The sequence below is a fragment of the Opisthorchis viverrini genome, assembly GCF_000715545.1.
Source record: "Opisthorchis viverrini unplaced genomic scaffold opera_v5_123, whole genome shotgun sequence".
NCBI lineage: Eukaryota > Metazoa > Platyhelminthes > Trematoda > Opisthorchiida > Opisthorchiidae > Opisthorchis > Opisthorchis viverrini.
Window position 1 is genome coordinate 1,248,198 of NW_008751777.1, and position 16,407 is coordinate 1,264,604.

Below are 16,407 nucleotides of genomic sequence, written 5' to 3' on the forward strand. Positions count from 1 at the left end.
CTTTCGGTGCCTAGCTGCCATGCCACGCGAAGATTGCAAGAGGGCTGGGATACTGCCAAGTTGCCCAAGCCTAGACAGGGGAAGTCGTGAGGCAGAGGTCGGGTTCGAACCTCCCACCTTCCGGTCATTAAATTCGTGCTCTAACCACTTGGGCCATCTCGCCCCATCTGCTTTAGGAGATTAAAGCAAATCATACAAAATCGATTGGAGTGCACAAAGACAAGAGAAGATGATAGATACGGGAACAGAAGAGTAGTGTGAACCATCTTTCATTCCTCATTTTTCTTCATTTTTCTTTCCCTTAGAGGCCACTTTTCCACTATTTTCTCTTTTTTTCTGCACTCAGGGATAGCAACAATGGTGAAGAAAAAGCTGAAAAATAACGCATGTTTTGTCTAAGTGGACCAGATTTTTATTCCGTGGTTATATAGAAAACGGGAAAATTCTCTAGTGGTGATGTCATGCAGTGAACCACTGGGCTGCTAGGTTCAGAATTGGCCAGAGTCATGTTTATTTAGCAAGTACTGCATTAACCAAGGCTTCGCTCCGGAGAATCTGACTCCTAATCAGAAAGCTTCTCCTGTGCATTGGACATGCATGGCTGGGTTCATGTGTGGAAGCTAAATAGCCGTCTGCATGGGTGCTGTGAATCGGATATGATACTGTGCGTGGGAATTAGATCTCCAAAGACATCTAAGAGGTCTCCCATAAGACTTCTGTGTGCCAAACTATAAAGGTTCAGCTTTCTAAACTACTGTTTGTAGAATTTAGTCACCAGGTCTTTGGTGCTCTTGCACTCCGTTCGCAAGAGTACAACTCCACGAACCGGCACATGCCATGGAAGGAAAGTCACCTGGCTGAATGGTTGTAAAGACCAGAGACTGGAGATGAACCTCCGAAGATCATGCTCGACGCCAATAGCCCCATCGTCAAACTGGATGCAGGAAGGTTGGTACAACCATATCGGCAAGATCCCGTGGTGCAGAATGTTGTAGCAGCCTTTTTGGACAAAAAGAGCATTGTGAACGGAGAGGGAGACAAGGAATTAAAAACGTTCCGGAGTCACTTTGATCGGCTGAGTCTGAATGAACCTGGGCTAATTTCCTGGAACGCCACTGATTCAGATGTGGTGCTGCCCGTGATACCTCGCGTCTTGAGACGGAAGCTCATCGTTGAATGCCATGAGATGGCACACAGAGATTACGCAAAGGCATACGAATTACTTAGGCAGAGGGCCTACTGGCCTGGGATGAGAAGTGAGATGAATTATGTGGCGTCCTGTAAGCGGTGCCAACTGTTGAAAGGGGATAGGACAGGGGCAACCCATTCCATGGAACCCATTCCTGTCCCAGAAATCGGCGAGTTATGGTGCGTGGACGTCATGAGTGCGTTTCCGGTGACGACTGGCGGGAATCAATATATCGTGATAATGACAGAACACCTGTCGAGATGGATTGAGGCGGCAGTCGTGCGTAATCAGCGGGCGACGACGATCAGCGGAGTGGTAATGCATCACATCGTGGCCAACCATGGGGTGACAAAAATGATCCCAACTTATCAGGAGTCTTGCAGAAGCTGGGTATCAGACGGCTAAGGACGGCACCATACCGCAAGCAAACAAATGGCCTAACCGAGGGTTATAACCGAACGATTAAGGAGTGGCAGACCACCAAACGAGGTGACTGGGAAGTGAACCGTTGTTTTATACCACCCGCAAACAAATGGCCTAACCGAGGGTTATAACCGAACGATTAAGGAGTGGCAGACCACCAAACGAGGTGACTGGGAAGTGAACCTACCGTTGTTTTTGCTAGCTCAACATGCTTCCAAACAGCTAACCACGGGTAAGTCCCCGTTCTTGCTGATGTACGGTCGACATCTGCGCCTTCCGGTTGATCAGAAAATTTGGTTGTGGCCGGCAACGCGCTTTTCTCCGGAGGAGCTAGGAGAAGAGAACAGGAAAGATCGAGAAAACTTGACCGCCGTCCAGGAAAGGACTAGACAGAAAGCAGCAAGTAGAAAGGTACGACCTTCACCCACAAGCGCGAAGGTCAAATGGAAGGATCATCAGCATCCTGGAAGGTGTGTGCTAGAGTCACAGAAGTTGGGCAGCCGGTGACAAGGCCTGTTTTTCCTTACCAGTCATCGATAATACGTTTATACAATTAGGCATGGCCGAGGATCGGAAAAAGTAATTGGTGTCCAGCTTCGGAAGTGGCATGATACATCGGAAAAGGTGCCGACTAGACCAGCTTCGGAGGCCAATTTAACAGAGGCAAATGGAACATCGGTTGCATGCTCGCGATCTTTGAAGAGAAAATATGTGTAACGGTGGGCACTACTGAGTTTTCACCAACCCTAGGAGAGGTATTCCTTCAAGGAATTATTTCTGTTTGAATGACAAATCGACACATTATACCACCAGCTTTTGTGTGTACTCATTTGTACGCTCGTGTCGAGCATCATACGTTTATCGTTCTATAGGACATTCTTCGGACAGAATGTGAGGACACAATCCCGTATCTCTGAGTGGGAGTTGGAAGAAACTTGGGTCAAGTGCAACATTTGACCCATATCAGTCATGTCGCCCACAGAAAACACTTCTTTGATATCGTATACCGGGTGCTTCTGTACAGATCATGACTGTTACGATCCAGTCTACTATCGATCACAGAGGCGACTGGTGGACTCATCAGGATGCGCCCAAAAGAAGCTTGTGCGACCTCTGAAGGTCAAAGCGCGGATGCTGGATCAACAACTGGCCCTCAAACTGCCCAGGGTTTGAGAGATGTTCGCTGTTGTGATAGCGCTAGTGATCGCGATATCGGTGCAGTGCTAAAGCACAGGTATGGAGTGTGTCCTGCGAAAAATTCAGTCCCACAAGCCTGTCTGACACTGTGACGTCACTTGCTTGATCCCATGACCCATTGACCTACCCCTCTTTCAAACCCCCCTTCCTTTGATTTCTATTTATACAAGTGTATGTACCCCCGATTTTAACCTATTTCACGTGATTTCCGGTGCCATGTGAATTTGTGATATATTAATACAAAAAAATCTCTGTTCGATACTTTTGTTCTTCTCATGACGAAGTGAAGAATATCATAGTCCGAGTGTGTGATTTCGAATTTCTAGGCTGATAACCTCGAGAGATTCTGTTGGGTTTTGTGTGAATATCCCGTCAAAAACAAAAAATGGCATACAAATCAGTGTATAAGTCAAAAGCAATTCTGTTTCATGCACTGCCTCACTAGGTGAAAATGCCGGAATGAACTTTTCCGGAGTAGTTGACTTTGGCGTGCTTTTCCTTTCTAAATTATACATTTTCAAAGTATTCTCACACTCGTATCTTCTTCCTCAAACTCCTGAACAAGATTCGTATCACCGTCAAAATAACTCTTCAAAATCAGATACCACAGTCCTGTGACATCTTGAATGTCTCGAGATATGAGGGGACTGAAGAAAAAACCGTTTGAGACAAGAGATTCAGCTAGACTTTCCTCTAAAACCTTCTTTGATTGATTGCAACAAGATGTTCATTTTCAAATTTATAACTGATCCACACCGCTTCACATTACTCAGGGTGAGTTGCCAGAGAACGCCCGGTCACAGACTGAAATCACGGGGTAGAATGTGTTTTGGTTTTCTTTCGAACCTACCGCACGAGCAGTCTCGCAGTTTGGATCGAACTCTGTTCATACCACTGAAATAGTTTTCTCTAGTTATCACAATTCAAGTAGGTTATGATGTTGGTCAAGTCCTCACACCTGTGGGCTAAATCTCTCGTTTATGGCATACCTCAACTAAATGTGTGCCACAGACGCTAGCTCAAGCTGTACTTCGGATGGGACAAGAGCATTAATTCAGAAGGCTGAGGAAAACTCTGGCAAAATTAGGTGTCCATAGTGTGGCGTTCAAAGCTGTCTTTTCAACAAATCTGGCACGATCAAATGACTAATAATACATCTCGAGCCTTGACAGAATGAGCTACGTGTGCTCGCTGCTTCACCTTCAGATTCGATTGACACATTGAGACAAACGGTCTTACGCCTCCGAGTTCCTCGTGTACTTGTCACTAGCGTCACTGGTACGTCAAAGTACGAGAAAATCAGATGCACCTGGACAATGAGGAAACAAGTACGTCTACCTCAGGGAGTGAAATCAGCTCCCATTCACTCTATCCAAGATCGTAGGGCCCCTGCAATCGTACAATTCGACGAAGGCCATATATTACTATATATCCGGATACACTTCTGGACACGATTCCCTAACACACGCAGCCATGGTGTTACCTACATCATCACTGGACGTTCAAATTCAAAAACGACTTGTTTCCTGGAGGGACCCCTTCCAAACCTTATCTCCTTCTTTCTATTTGCGTCCATCAAATTATCCCATTTCATCCCTCTCCAACAATCTTTCATCTTTACATCCTCACCGCAAGATGTCACCTGATTCAACAATGACTCTTTTATGTTGGCGATGGTCTCGGGTTCTTTCAGCCCACTACATAAGCTACCATGGTCAATCAACAACTCAAAATTCCAAGTAGACAATCTCTCAATTCATCGGAACTGAATAACGCGAAAACTCAATCTGCCGGAGAAGTTACCAAAGGAATTACATGTTTTTTAATCACTCCAGCTATTTTTGCATGATAAAACAATAGTTGGACAAACATAGTTCCCAGTACAGTGCTTCTCGGCTTTTCAGCATAGATTGGCTTCACTTACAGGAAGCCTCCACAAACCTCCACAAAAATCTCAAATCTCCTCGCAATACCAACAATCTATAAGTAGCTCAGTGGAAGAATAAACTTCACCCGATGAGTGAAACTTCTATCTGAGAAGTCGTTGCTCGAGGAGCCCGTCAACACGTGTGATGGCGTGATGTGCATCTCGTGTTTGAAGGATGAGCGGCGCTATATCCTGTCTAAGTGCGAGTTAATCACACTGCTGATCAGGCACTCGTGGCCGAACGGTTAAGTGTTCAAACTACCAGCCAGGAGGTCGCGGGTTCGAGACTCTTCGGAGTTTCGTGAGGTGTGCACTGCTGATGATTCCCAATAAGGATGAAACAGCTGTACAGTGCTTCTCGGCTTTTCAGCATAGATTGGCTGCACTTACAGGACGAAACCTCCACAAAAAACATAGGTACTAGATACCATTCAATGTTGAGGAAGTACATACCCACCCCAAATGTGTATCCAGACACGCCCGATTATGTCTTGGACATGGGGGTGAGATGACTCAGCGGTTAGGGCGCGAATTTACTGATCGGAAGGTCCGTGGTTCGAACCCGACCTCTGCCTCTCGACCCCCCCCCCTGTCTAGGCTTGGACAGCCTGGTAGTATCCTAACCCTCGAGCTTCCTTCAGGCGGAATGGGAGCTAGGAACTGAAAGGGTGGTACTGCAGAACGATTTCTTCGACATGGGCTGTATAATAATCCCATGTTCCTATTTTTACCCTACATTAAACCTTGTGATACTTCTGACTGCTGTTCCCGCTCCAGTGCCTAGTGCCGGAAAAAGACCCACCGATGAGGAACACAACAAGTTTACTGCGAACATGCGAGTGCGTGCGGGTGCAGCACTTGGGGAGGGACCTCACGCTATTTGAATTTTACTTCCATCGATCCAGGCCGTTGCTGAATCGATTGAATGCTTGATTGGCCTGGACGACTGCCGGCTTTCCTATTGAGATTTTGGTGGAGTTTTAGGGTCTCAGTAGGTTCCGAGCGTTCTGGGCTGCTTTCAATCATCTGATCTTCCTGATACGTTGCGGTAAATCTGAAGACGTTGTTTGACCAATCGGACACGTGTTATTGGGAACATCCATTAATGCTACTCCAAACACCTAGATGAACTTTGCTGACAAATACACTATCAACGTTTATCCATCCTCTTTTGTCCAATGAAATTCCATCCCTATCCTATCTTTCCTCTTTACTAACCAAGTAAGCCGTTTCTCTACATACGTGCCACCCATTTAGTTACTGTCTTTTCTTTCAAAATCTAGGAAGGAAAAATTAAAAGTAATTGACAATGTATACTACTTGAATGTTTTTTGCTTTTCTTCCAATCACTTGATCAGAATGTTTCTTTTGAATGAATTTATGTGTGTCTCATAGTTGTTTTGGAACAGCTGTTTTTGTTTGAAGTGTAAGATGGTCCTTTCTGGACATCTTTGTATATTATCCTATAGATATTTAGGAGATTTTAAAATTAAAGTTGGACATATCTTTTCTTGAACTTCGTTGAGACGGTAAGTCTTTAATTTCGGTTTCTGCCATTGCCGTTTTGCTGTCCAAAATTACTTGAATTATTCCGATGTCTCAATCACTGTTTTCTTCGGATCTTACGTCATCATTTCATCAAAAGGAGCATTATCCATCGATTTATTTGTCCTTCCTAAGTAATTGCATAACAGATGTTGTGTGTTGGTAAGACGTAAAGCATCTTACATTCATGTGCTCTACTTCACCGTGTGTAATCGATTTCGGTTACGTGAGTGTGGAGTGGAGGAGAGGAGGGAGTAAACATAAAGCCTTTTAGAAATCAATCAATACGTTACGATCAGATGCTGACAAGTTGATTCGCAAAGTGATTGGTTCACTTCAAACCAGACCTAAATAATGTTACTCTTTTTGCAAGATCACAGTCCAAAAGCGATCAGTTGAATCCTCGGCAGGGGTCTAACCCTGTCTTTCTAAGACAAAACACTTCTTTCGAATTCCACGAGTTTCGGAAATGAGCTCCCGTCCATCATACCACTCAGACTATCATGAGATAACACAAACGAACTAAACCCTTTCATTTGGATTCCTCACTGGCCTTAAACAAGCATCCGTCAGTTCACTGAGTTATATTCACACAACCAAACCACTCCAGCCTAGTCGTAAAAATTCCACTCACTAGATCAATTCGAAAAATTCGTAATTTCCGTTTTTAATGCAGTGAAAATTTTCACAAGTTCGATTCAAATTCGACTCTGTGCACCATATCTGGACGATGATAGACTGAGCACTATTCACCTGGACAAGGTGAAATTTCGATCTGACCATCCGAAGAACGTAGCATCCGGCGGTCTACAAATTTTCCTACCTTTCGTGCCATTCCTTGTCACTTTCGACTACCGCCCAACTTGTTGTCGAAATTCGCACCCCGATCATAATTCGAAAAATTCGTAATTTCCGTTTTTAATGCAGTGAAAATTTTCACAAGTTCGATTCAAATTCGACTCTGTGCACCATATCTGGACGATGATAGACTGAGCACTATTCACCTGGACAAGGTGAAATTTCGATCTGACCATCCGAAGAACGTAGCATCCGGCGGTCTACAAATTTTCCTACCTTTCGTGCCATTCCTTGTCACTTTCGACTACCGCCCAACTTGTTGTCGAAATTCGCACTGGCCCCGATCATATTGCGTTGTCCGTTGCCCGAGGACCACAGATAATACTGCATGTGTATGCTGTCTCGTAATTCCCATACAATCCACGGATGTACTGGAGCGGAATTCGTACTTAAATGGATCGTATGTTCAGGGTATTTAGGTGCCGATGTTTGTTCCACCCAACGCAAGTAGAGCTGAACTGGTCAGTTACTATCAACCGCCACCACCACCCCCACTCATGCCGGGAGTATTTCTGATAGACATTCCCAGCCTGGGGCTAACTGTGTTCTGTCTCGGGGCAACGGATTAAAACACTGAACAGGCCATTCGGTAAGCCACAAAATCAAACGCCGTAAAGCCAACTAGCATCAGAATTGTGTTACGTCCACGTGAAAGAATGATACAGTGTACTACACTGTGACACTGATTGAATGTTTTCGCAGACACATGTTTTGTTATTGAACAGGATGTTGGCATCAGTGCTTGCATAGTTCCTGGTTGTTTTGTCAACTGAACTGGATCACCAATCGACGTATCCAAGCTATTGCATTGGTCCGAAACAAAGCGGGACGTTTCGTACCCAGATCACCTAAGGAGCACTCTGGACGGAACGATTAGACCCAATCTCCAATTTTCATAAAGGAAACTACCCACAAGATTGCTGAAAACTCCTCGACAACCCACGATCGGTTTCGCCCTTCTTGGGACTCATCAGGTAGCCGCAGTCCCCGAGTTTCCGTTACCCTTATGTTCCACTTGAACCCAGTTTCCCATTTGTTTTACTCAGTGAACTAATATCTGTCATTTCGCGCCTGACAACGTCCCGCTCTGTGTCCCATTCGTCACGTTTGTCAACTATTTCTACACACGTCAGTGTACTACTCTACTCCACTTGCATTCGCTTTCAATCCTGTCTTTCAGTTCATAGAATTCCAGTGTGCGCAATTTCAGAAACTGTCCAAATTTATTGACTGTTAGTGACGTGCATTTTTGCTTAACCTTACGCGAATGTTAGGATTCGTGCTTCAGACAACCGTAGTTTGTTTTTCCATGTCTATACTACTGGCCAACTCATTAGTAAACCTGCAGTGGCTAACCAACAAATAAAACTACCTTCAAAACTATTCTGGATATCCTCACACTCCTCAGACAAGGGATTACTTGGCTTTAACCTCGTGAGAACCCTATCTGCCGGCAACGTCTGTCGAAAATATTACACAGTCTACAATTATCCAAGTTATTTCTGGAGAACTAAATCTTCTCCTCTTATCCAATGCTCCTACCTAACCTTGGAAATACTGACAGACCTTTTATAGGTATTTTTCCAGCAATTCTTTAGGCCACGTTGAGTTACGCGTAAAACCCCAATGGAGGTGTCACTTACGTGGTGTACTTATTTATGTTTCCCTCATCCTCAGGATGATTCATTACCCTTCCGGTGACTACTCAAGTTTCAAGAGAGAACTGTTATATTTTATACAAAGTCAATTCCGTTTTTTATGACTCGATTTATTCACCTAGGTTTGTTGTTGAACATTTTGTCTCACTCGCTTTTTTCGCGTTTTTCTCGCACACTCCCCTTCTGTTCCATCTTGTATTACTAACTACCCAAGGTTTCTTTTACTTCTGCTCATGACTAGAGAACCACGGTCTACCTGTCTGTACCCTCTGTCCACATCGGTTTGCTGCCTAATTGCGACTACCGAGCAAACTCAGGTGTAGAATTCAGTTTCGCCGCAATTATTCCGTCCTACGCTGAATTAGACTGCACCTATCAGATAGGACTCCTAGATCGTACGTTTAAGCTAAGTAATCAATTATTCGCCTTGGGATCACGACCTTAGCACAGGATCCTACAGGAGGTTTACCACCAAATGCGGTATAATGACAAAGTAGTAAAACTATACAAACCTCATATCGTGAGGCAACGTCACCTTCTATACACCGGTTTAGGAACTGGTAATTCTTAACTAATCCCAAAGTCCACACCGACTCAAAGCCACGTGTGTACAAGATAGCGAAACCACGTGTTGACTTGAACAACACGTGCGATGACAAGGCCAAAGGACGGTTTACGTTCAGGTCAAAAGCAACAAAGTTGGTATGGGCGCAAAACCAAAATAACAAAAACGAGGAATGCCATCGTACAAAGTAAGAATGGAGAAAAGAATCAATATCACTTGCGCTGATCTACCACAAGCACAGTTACCGTGCACATCGAGCCTTCACTCTGAGGCCTAGTTATTATCCATGCTCGATTTTAGCTTTGAATGTTACAGTTTCTGTATCCATCTAGACCGAATAGAACTGCTCCGAAGCACACGTTTACCTCGGATGGAATGGATGAGTAGAGGGTAGGATGGCCAGAGTCTGATACGTTTCAGGGGCTGTAATTTGTACTCGCAGGTGTTTAAAAGAGCGATCTCGCAGAAGACAATAATTCTTAGTCGTAGTTCAGTACAAGCCAACTTTGTGTCCAGGCGCTGCTTTTCCAAATCGCCTAACAAATGGTTCACAGCGGCACGATGCTTCTCGGCTGGTTAGCACACTTCCTGCGGGACAGCATGAGGGGCAGAAACATTGAAGCATTCTCACTACTCACAAAATGCAAGTAAACGGTATAAGAAGTGCAGAACTGTTCACGTCATCTGCAAAGCCTTGGAGAAAAGTTAACTACATACAACGTGACGTAATTCGACTGACGCATCTCACCTAAGTCACAGTTTAAATTCGTTTGCGAAACAAATTCTCATTCCTTTCCCTTTCCACTGCCACTATGTCTAAGAACAAACGTGACCAGCTTAGAAAACAAGCTGACAACCCTTACCTCATACCTAAGCTACAATCAAGGGTTTCCTCATTCTAGTTAACTTATCATCCGTTAAAACCTTTTATTGTGTTGAGGCGAGTTGAGATTTAGTCCTATGTTATATGTAATAGCCACTAATTTTTCCGTATAACTTAGGAAGTAATTACTCATTCTTTGCATAGGATTTTCAGTGTATTCGCTCAGTCATACAACATGAGACAAGTGATCAAAAGCATGATTACGTCATGCAGCCAATGCCGGCTAGCACATACGTGAACTTGGCATTCCAGCGTTTCCTTGACCATTAAGTGATGTTAAAAATTTCGAACTTTCGTAGGGGCAGCAGAGAATGTTTTTGCATCCCATAGCCATGTGGTCAAACCTGAATCTCAATTCTACCAAATGGATTCAGTCACGTGACCCAAGTTTTCCTTCAATAATTAGTATATGATACTCGTAAGGCAGATGACATAAATAATTGTGTCATATTGCGTAAGAGGTTCATAATGGCATTCAATATATTTAATGTATGAATATAATATTAGTGTTATAACAGTGTGCAATATCACATCTAAATGACTTAAACCGGTTATGAAAGCCTGAGAGTGTCGAGTCACTGGGCTGTAGTTGTCATGATTGGGGCCAAATTAGGCTACCGTATTAAAAGTTTTGTTAGGTACTGGACATACTCTTCAAGAAGACGGCAAACTACAATGGAATGTTTGCCCAGTGAAGGACATTTTGACTGAAAGAAGTGCTCCTTAGTTGTCTCAGATATCTCCTTCCATCCAATTCCTTCATCTATTCTCAGACCAAAGTTGGAGCATGGTCAACCTGCCACATGTTCACTGGCAAAGCAGGAAGCCCCACTGTGGGACAGACTTGGCGCTCTGGATGGATGGGGGGTTTGAACCTTCCAAAGTTCCCCCACTCATCACAGCTACAACTGTTAGGTCTGTTCCCAGCGGTGTATGGATAACATAGAGCCCATGTGACTCAGGCTTGGAGGATATTACGAGGGGATCTAGGAAAACCGTTAAAAAGATGCTTCTTGGTAGCGAAAGAAATCGTCAGCATCTGAATAGTTTGGTCAATGCGTGAGACAGATGACCTAGCGAAGCTGCCCGTGAGCACCGAGGTGATTTTTAAGCAACGACTCGACAATTTCACCAGAAAAAAGACAGATACTGTTTTCTTTGTGAGCCAGAGGCAACCTTATGTAACCAGCTGAGCTCTATAAAGGAAACCCAAGCCAATCGAACGGGAAATGAAGGAGTCCCATGAAATTACATCCTCTGCTGCTTAATTCCAAACGAATGATTGAATTCTACGGCAAACTTTCATGCCAAGGTCGTGCTGGTTCATTAACGCACACTGCCTGGTTCGCTAGCGTAAAATTAATTTCATGTCCCAGTCGTGCCCATGTAATGCCCGTACTGCGGTAGTGACTGACTTTGCAAATGTCATGGTATTCCTCCTGAAGTCATTCGCGCGATCACTAACAGTGTTGTGCCGTCGTTTCAGAAGGGCTGAGTGAACATTCGATGGGTTTGCAGCTGAGGAACAGCATCAACTTTTGACTGACATTCAACACTGATCTACTGTGCCAATCGGATGAGATCTTGCTGACTGGCTCCCCGTCTGAATTACTGTTATATCTGCTGATTCGCCAGTCTGTGATATCTGCTGCTGACCCGCCTCAGTGCCTAATGCCGGAGAAAAAAGACTCACAGAAGGGAATACAACAGCTTTTTTTCCGAACAAGCCAGTGCGAGAGCAAAAGTTACAACGGCCCCACGCTATTTAAAGGGCTTTCTGACATTGATCCAGGCTGTCTGATAGGCGTTAGTGAACACCCGTCAACCTCGATCATGCCCCTATGAAATGCCTGAACGCTGATCACATTCGGTCGTGCTTCTGTGGCGTGCATGAACACTCATTGGCTTTTGCTGAATCGATTGAATGATTGACTGGCGTGGATGCTTGTCGGCTTCCCTGTTGAGATTTTAGTGGAGCAGTAGGTTCCGTCCGGGCGTTCTGACTTTCATTTCAGGAATCTGACCTTCCTGATACTTACAGATTAACCTGGTAAACTGGTGACCTGTTTGCTTGATTCGACGATGCTTTTCGGTCGAAATGAAACGTTGACCAGCTACTAACTCATCGAGTGTTTGGGCAACCCCTACTGAAATGGCGAATTCTCGATCTTTTCCAAAATTTGTCAAGTCTTGTCCCAGTTTGTCCAGGTTGATAGCCTTGGATTAGTAAGGAAGTTATTCTGTAATGCCACATTTCTTAAAAAGAGAATCTAATGGGAAAAGCACGAGACGCCGTGCTACAAGCAAAACGTTGAGGTTAGACTATTCAGCAGCTGTGATGGGAGTGTGATTCACACTGAACAAGTGACCTTTTGAACTTTGGTTGTAAGCAAAGTTCAGTGGGTCACTGGAACCCATAATGGGAAGAGCAATCTCAAGAATTGCGGAGACCAGAATATCGGCGTGAACAATGTTTACTTGAGAATTCTTGTCCATTGAACGTCCTCTCACCTCCCTGAAGGTTTCCGGACGATTAGACGTTTTTAATTAATTTCGGTAGTATTGTTCAGTTGAGATGCGACGGCTTCCACTGATCGATAAAGATGGAGGGTTCACAGAACGGAAAGTGAGCGGTACAGATAGGCGGTCTGAAGATAAGTCGGAGTATGTGAGTAAACGTGTGAAAACTGTTTACGTCACGTTCGACTTACAATTGTGAACAGCGGTTATATGAACAAACAGATCACGGAAGTCTCAGTGTGCATACGAATGCTTCCAGAGTGTGCGGACTGGGTTACGTGCTTTGTGTGACTGAAATGTTCTCGAATTATCTTGCAATTTGCAAGTCAGATGGCATTATCATTATCACAAAATCGAGTTGGCAATGACAGTTCTTCATAGAAGATCGGAGCACAGGTTTCTGGAAATTTAATACGTATTGGGATACCTAGACAATTTTGTAAGAGGTGGATCTTGTGGGTTTTCAGTGGATGGCTGTAGTTTCGAGTTGTGCTCACTTTAAGAAGCTCTCCGTCTTATATGTGTCATTGCTCGGGGCCAAATCAATGTTACTATGGAACCTTTAACAAGCCATCCATATGTTGGCCGCCTGCCATCAGACAGGTGCTAGTCACCCAATCTCGGCCGGCTGAAACATTCGCCCAAGAGTGGAGGATATAGAGAATAGATTGAAAAAACTAAATACCTGTTTCAGCAGTCAGCTGACGAATTTAAGCCTTATGACTTTTGGGTCAGACGAGATTCCTTTGACGAAATCAGCCACTGTACAGTCTACTTGGTAGCAAGTTCACCCCAACGGGCACATGAAACGATCGTTGACTCCAACCATGGGCGATAACTTGGGTGAGCAAGCAAGCGACACGCAAATCAATACCGTTGTGATAGTTGCCCATCGAAATGAAACGGAGTTCAACCTCTCATTGTGACCCGTTAGCCGTGTGTGAACGTTCACGGGAAATTCGGATGCTGTATATTGAATATTGGTCCCCAAAAGGGATGCTCCAAAAAGGGATCAGGCAACGAGGAAGTGCAATCCCCATCCACTCGCTGAGAACATCACAAACGAGAGATTCAGCTGGGTTCCAGGCGAGTCTCTCGAAGAAAAACCAAATTAGCTTGCAAATGAGTGCATTTCGCTAATTTCGTGCAATTTGTCTTCAAGTGACGGAAACCCGGGGACTGCGCCTACCTGATGAGACCCGAAAAGAGCGAAACCGGTCGTCCGTTGTCGACGGATTTTCAGCAACCTTATGAGTAGTACATTACAAATACGGGACTGTGTTCACCGAAATTTGCATTACTTACTAATCCGGTCGCTTTCTTTCCAGGCGACAAGCGTATTTACAGCAGGTTAACTTTTGTTGAATCGAGGCCGAGTCCCAAGCGTGCTGCGCACCACGAAGATAAAGAGACGCGAGTCTGCGAAGTTCTCCGTCTAGCCCTGACAATTTAACTTTAGAAATGTGTAGTGGTATGTCCGATGGAGTTCAGAAAATGTAAGATCAAGTTTTGCTTAATATTCGTGAGATAAATGCTGTTGGTAAGTCCTGATAATAATAAAATCAACTGTATAACGCCTTCACCCATTGCGGTATAGAGTGACTTCAGATGCAACGGTAAATCTCCATTTAAATCGATTGACATAGAAAAAGACGTTATTCTCGAAAGTATGACCACAAGGCAATGCCTAGACTCAAATAACTATTCAGGCCTCTCCGAACTCTTCGACAGCCTAACCTAATGAGTAGTATGTTACGTCCAAACGATGCTTTGAGCTACTCCGAATATCGTACCAACCGAAATGTAGGGCGGCCCTATGTAGCCCAAGTACATACCAATCAGGCCTTTAACTCTCTCACCGAATCTTACAATCCGGTGAACCAAGTTAGTCTAGGAATTCTGAAAAACACATTTCGTTTTCAGCATTTTCTTCCGGGGAACACCCTGGAAATGTCTCCAACCGGTTGAGATTCAAAATAATATTGGACATCCCTATCTCGTAGTGTCCACTTGCAACTTTTCTGGGTCAAAATAATATCAAATTGACATTTTCTGTTGTACAGTACCTCTGAAGCCAGTCACAAGTGCAAGTCTCATGTCTTGATGGTATAAAGTGACTTCCGCTTGTAAAAATATTTGTCTGAGAAACTAGCTCATGGTCCTCTCCACGGAGAACTTCATCAAACAAATGCTGAGGTGACCGAAGTTGCCCATAAACGCGATTTAATCACACTGCTGGTCCGCAAATCGTGGCTAAACAGTTGAACGCTGGCCAGAAGGTCACGAGTTCGAAACCGTCTGAGCTGAATACTGATGACGATTACTAACAAGAGTGAAACAGCTGTACAGTGTTTCTCGGTTTTCAAACATGGATTAGCTTCACTGACAAGATAAGGCCACCACAAACAGTACATAGAGCTTGGTTTTGACGATTCTACTCAGACTAAATCCGATCGCTTTAGTATCACACTAGATGATAAAAGCAAACAAAACCAACAAAAAGGAAAAGGGGATAAATGATTTGTTGTTCGATTCCGGTGGCGGTTAATGCGATCGAAATCTACTTTGGTCAACGGAGATGTGTCCCACATGACAGGGTTTGAGGGTCACCTAAAGGGGGGGGCGATAGACCAGGCTAGATGCGTTTCTAAGGGTGGATTGGGCAATCTCGAACTTTCAGTGCCCGACATCCGACTGCATGCTACCTCTGATTATCTCGCACGCACTCGGCGGAAATGCGATCGTACCCGTGATCAAGTGATTCGATTCAACCAGATGTGTTGTCACCGCACAGTCTATAAATAATAATAATAATAATAAATAATAAATAATAATAATAATTCTGTCAGTAAACCACACACTCGGAAAAGATTCCATTCAAGCGGTCGATACTAATCCTTCACAAGAGCAAACAAGTGAGTACACATAATCGATGTCTGCGGATTCACACACTACGTTCTTCTACTTGAAGCTCTAAACTGTTATGGTGATGAGGAGTAAAAAGGCACGGAAGCGTCTTCCATGACGCAGCTGTAACTTATGGAGGAAGGGAAGACCAATGATCAAAGACTCCCTACAAATTATGCTCCCAAGTGACACAATGTCTAGAGAGACTGAGAGGAATGTTAATATGGCTTTTGAACGGTTAGAAGTCATTGAAATCAGAGATTGCCAAGCAGCTCCAAAGTCTAGGTATCCTTCGATAAAAAAATAACACAAGAAGAGGATGGTCCTACAAGATGTACTGGATAATCAAAGATGTGTCACCCGGTTGAGACAAATGAGCAAAGGAACAGATCGCCAAAATAAAACGAAATAAAACTTGTTTGTGGGCTATCAGTCAGCGAAGCGATACTACCTTACCTTGAGTGAAATCGAGCACAAATGAATGAGAACAAGGGACCTCAACCAAAAAGTAGCAGCAAGGTATGGGGAACCTTGGATGTATAGAGTATTTGCGTGCCGATAAGAAGAAACCAAACTTTTTTTGGTACTTCTGCCGCTAAGGCTTTGACAGCCAGGAAGAACTTACTGTGAGGAATTGGGAATGGCAACGGATTCCACTCAAAGCTCCAAGATAGGAATGGAATCTCCAAGGTAGATAGATAAATGGAGGGACTTGGATGTGTTGAATCTTGTTGG

General features: G+C 44.2%; 1 protein-coding gene across 1 annotated transcript in view; it reads right to left on the reverse strand.

Moving 5' to 3' along the window:
• T265_06061 (hypothetical protein) overlaps nucleotides 1-16,407 on the reverse strand; it is a gene marked incomplete at both ends in the record, with an annotated part of 228,146 nt that overhangs the window by 156,648 nt on the left and 55,091 nt on the right. The gene's annotated exons all lie outside the window — the stretch shown is intronic.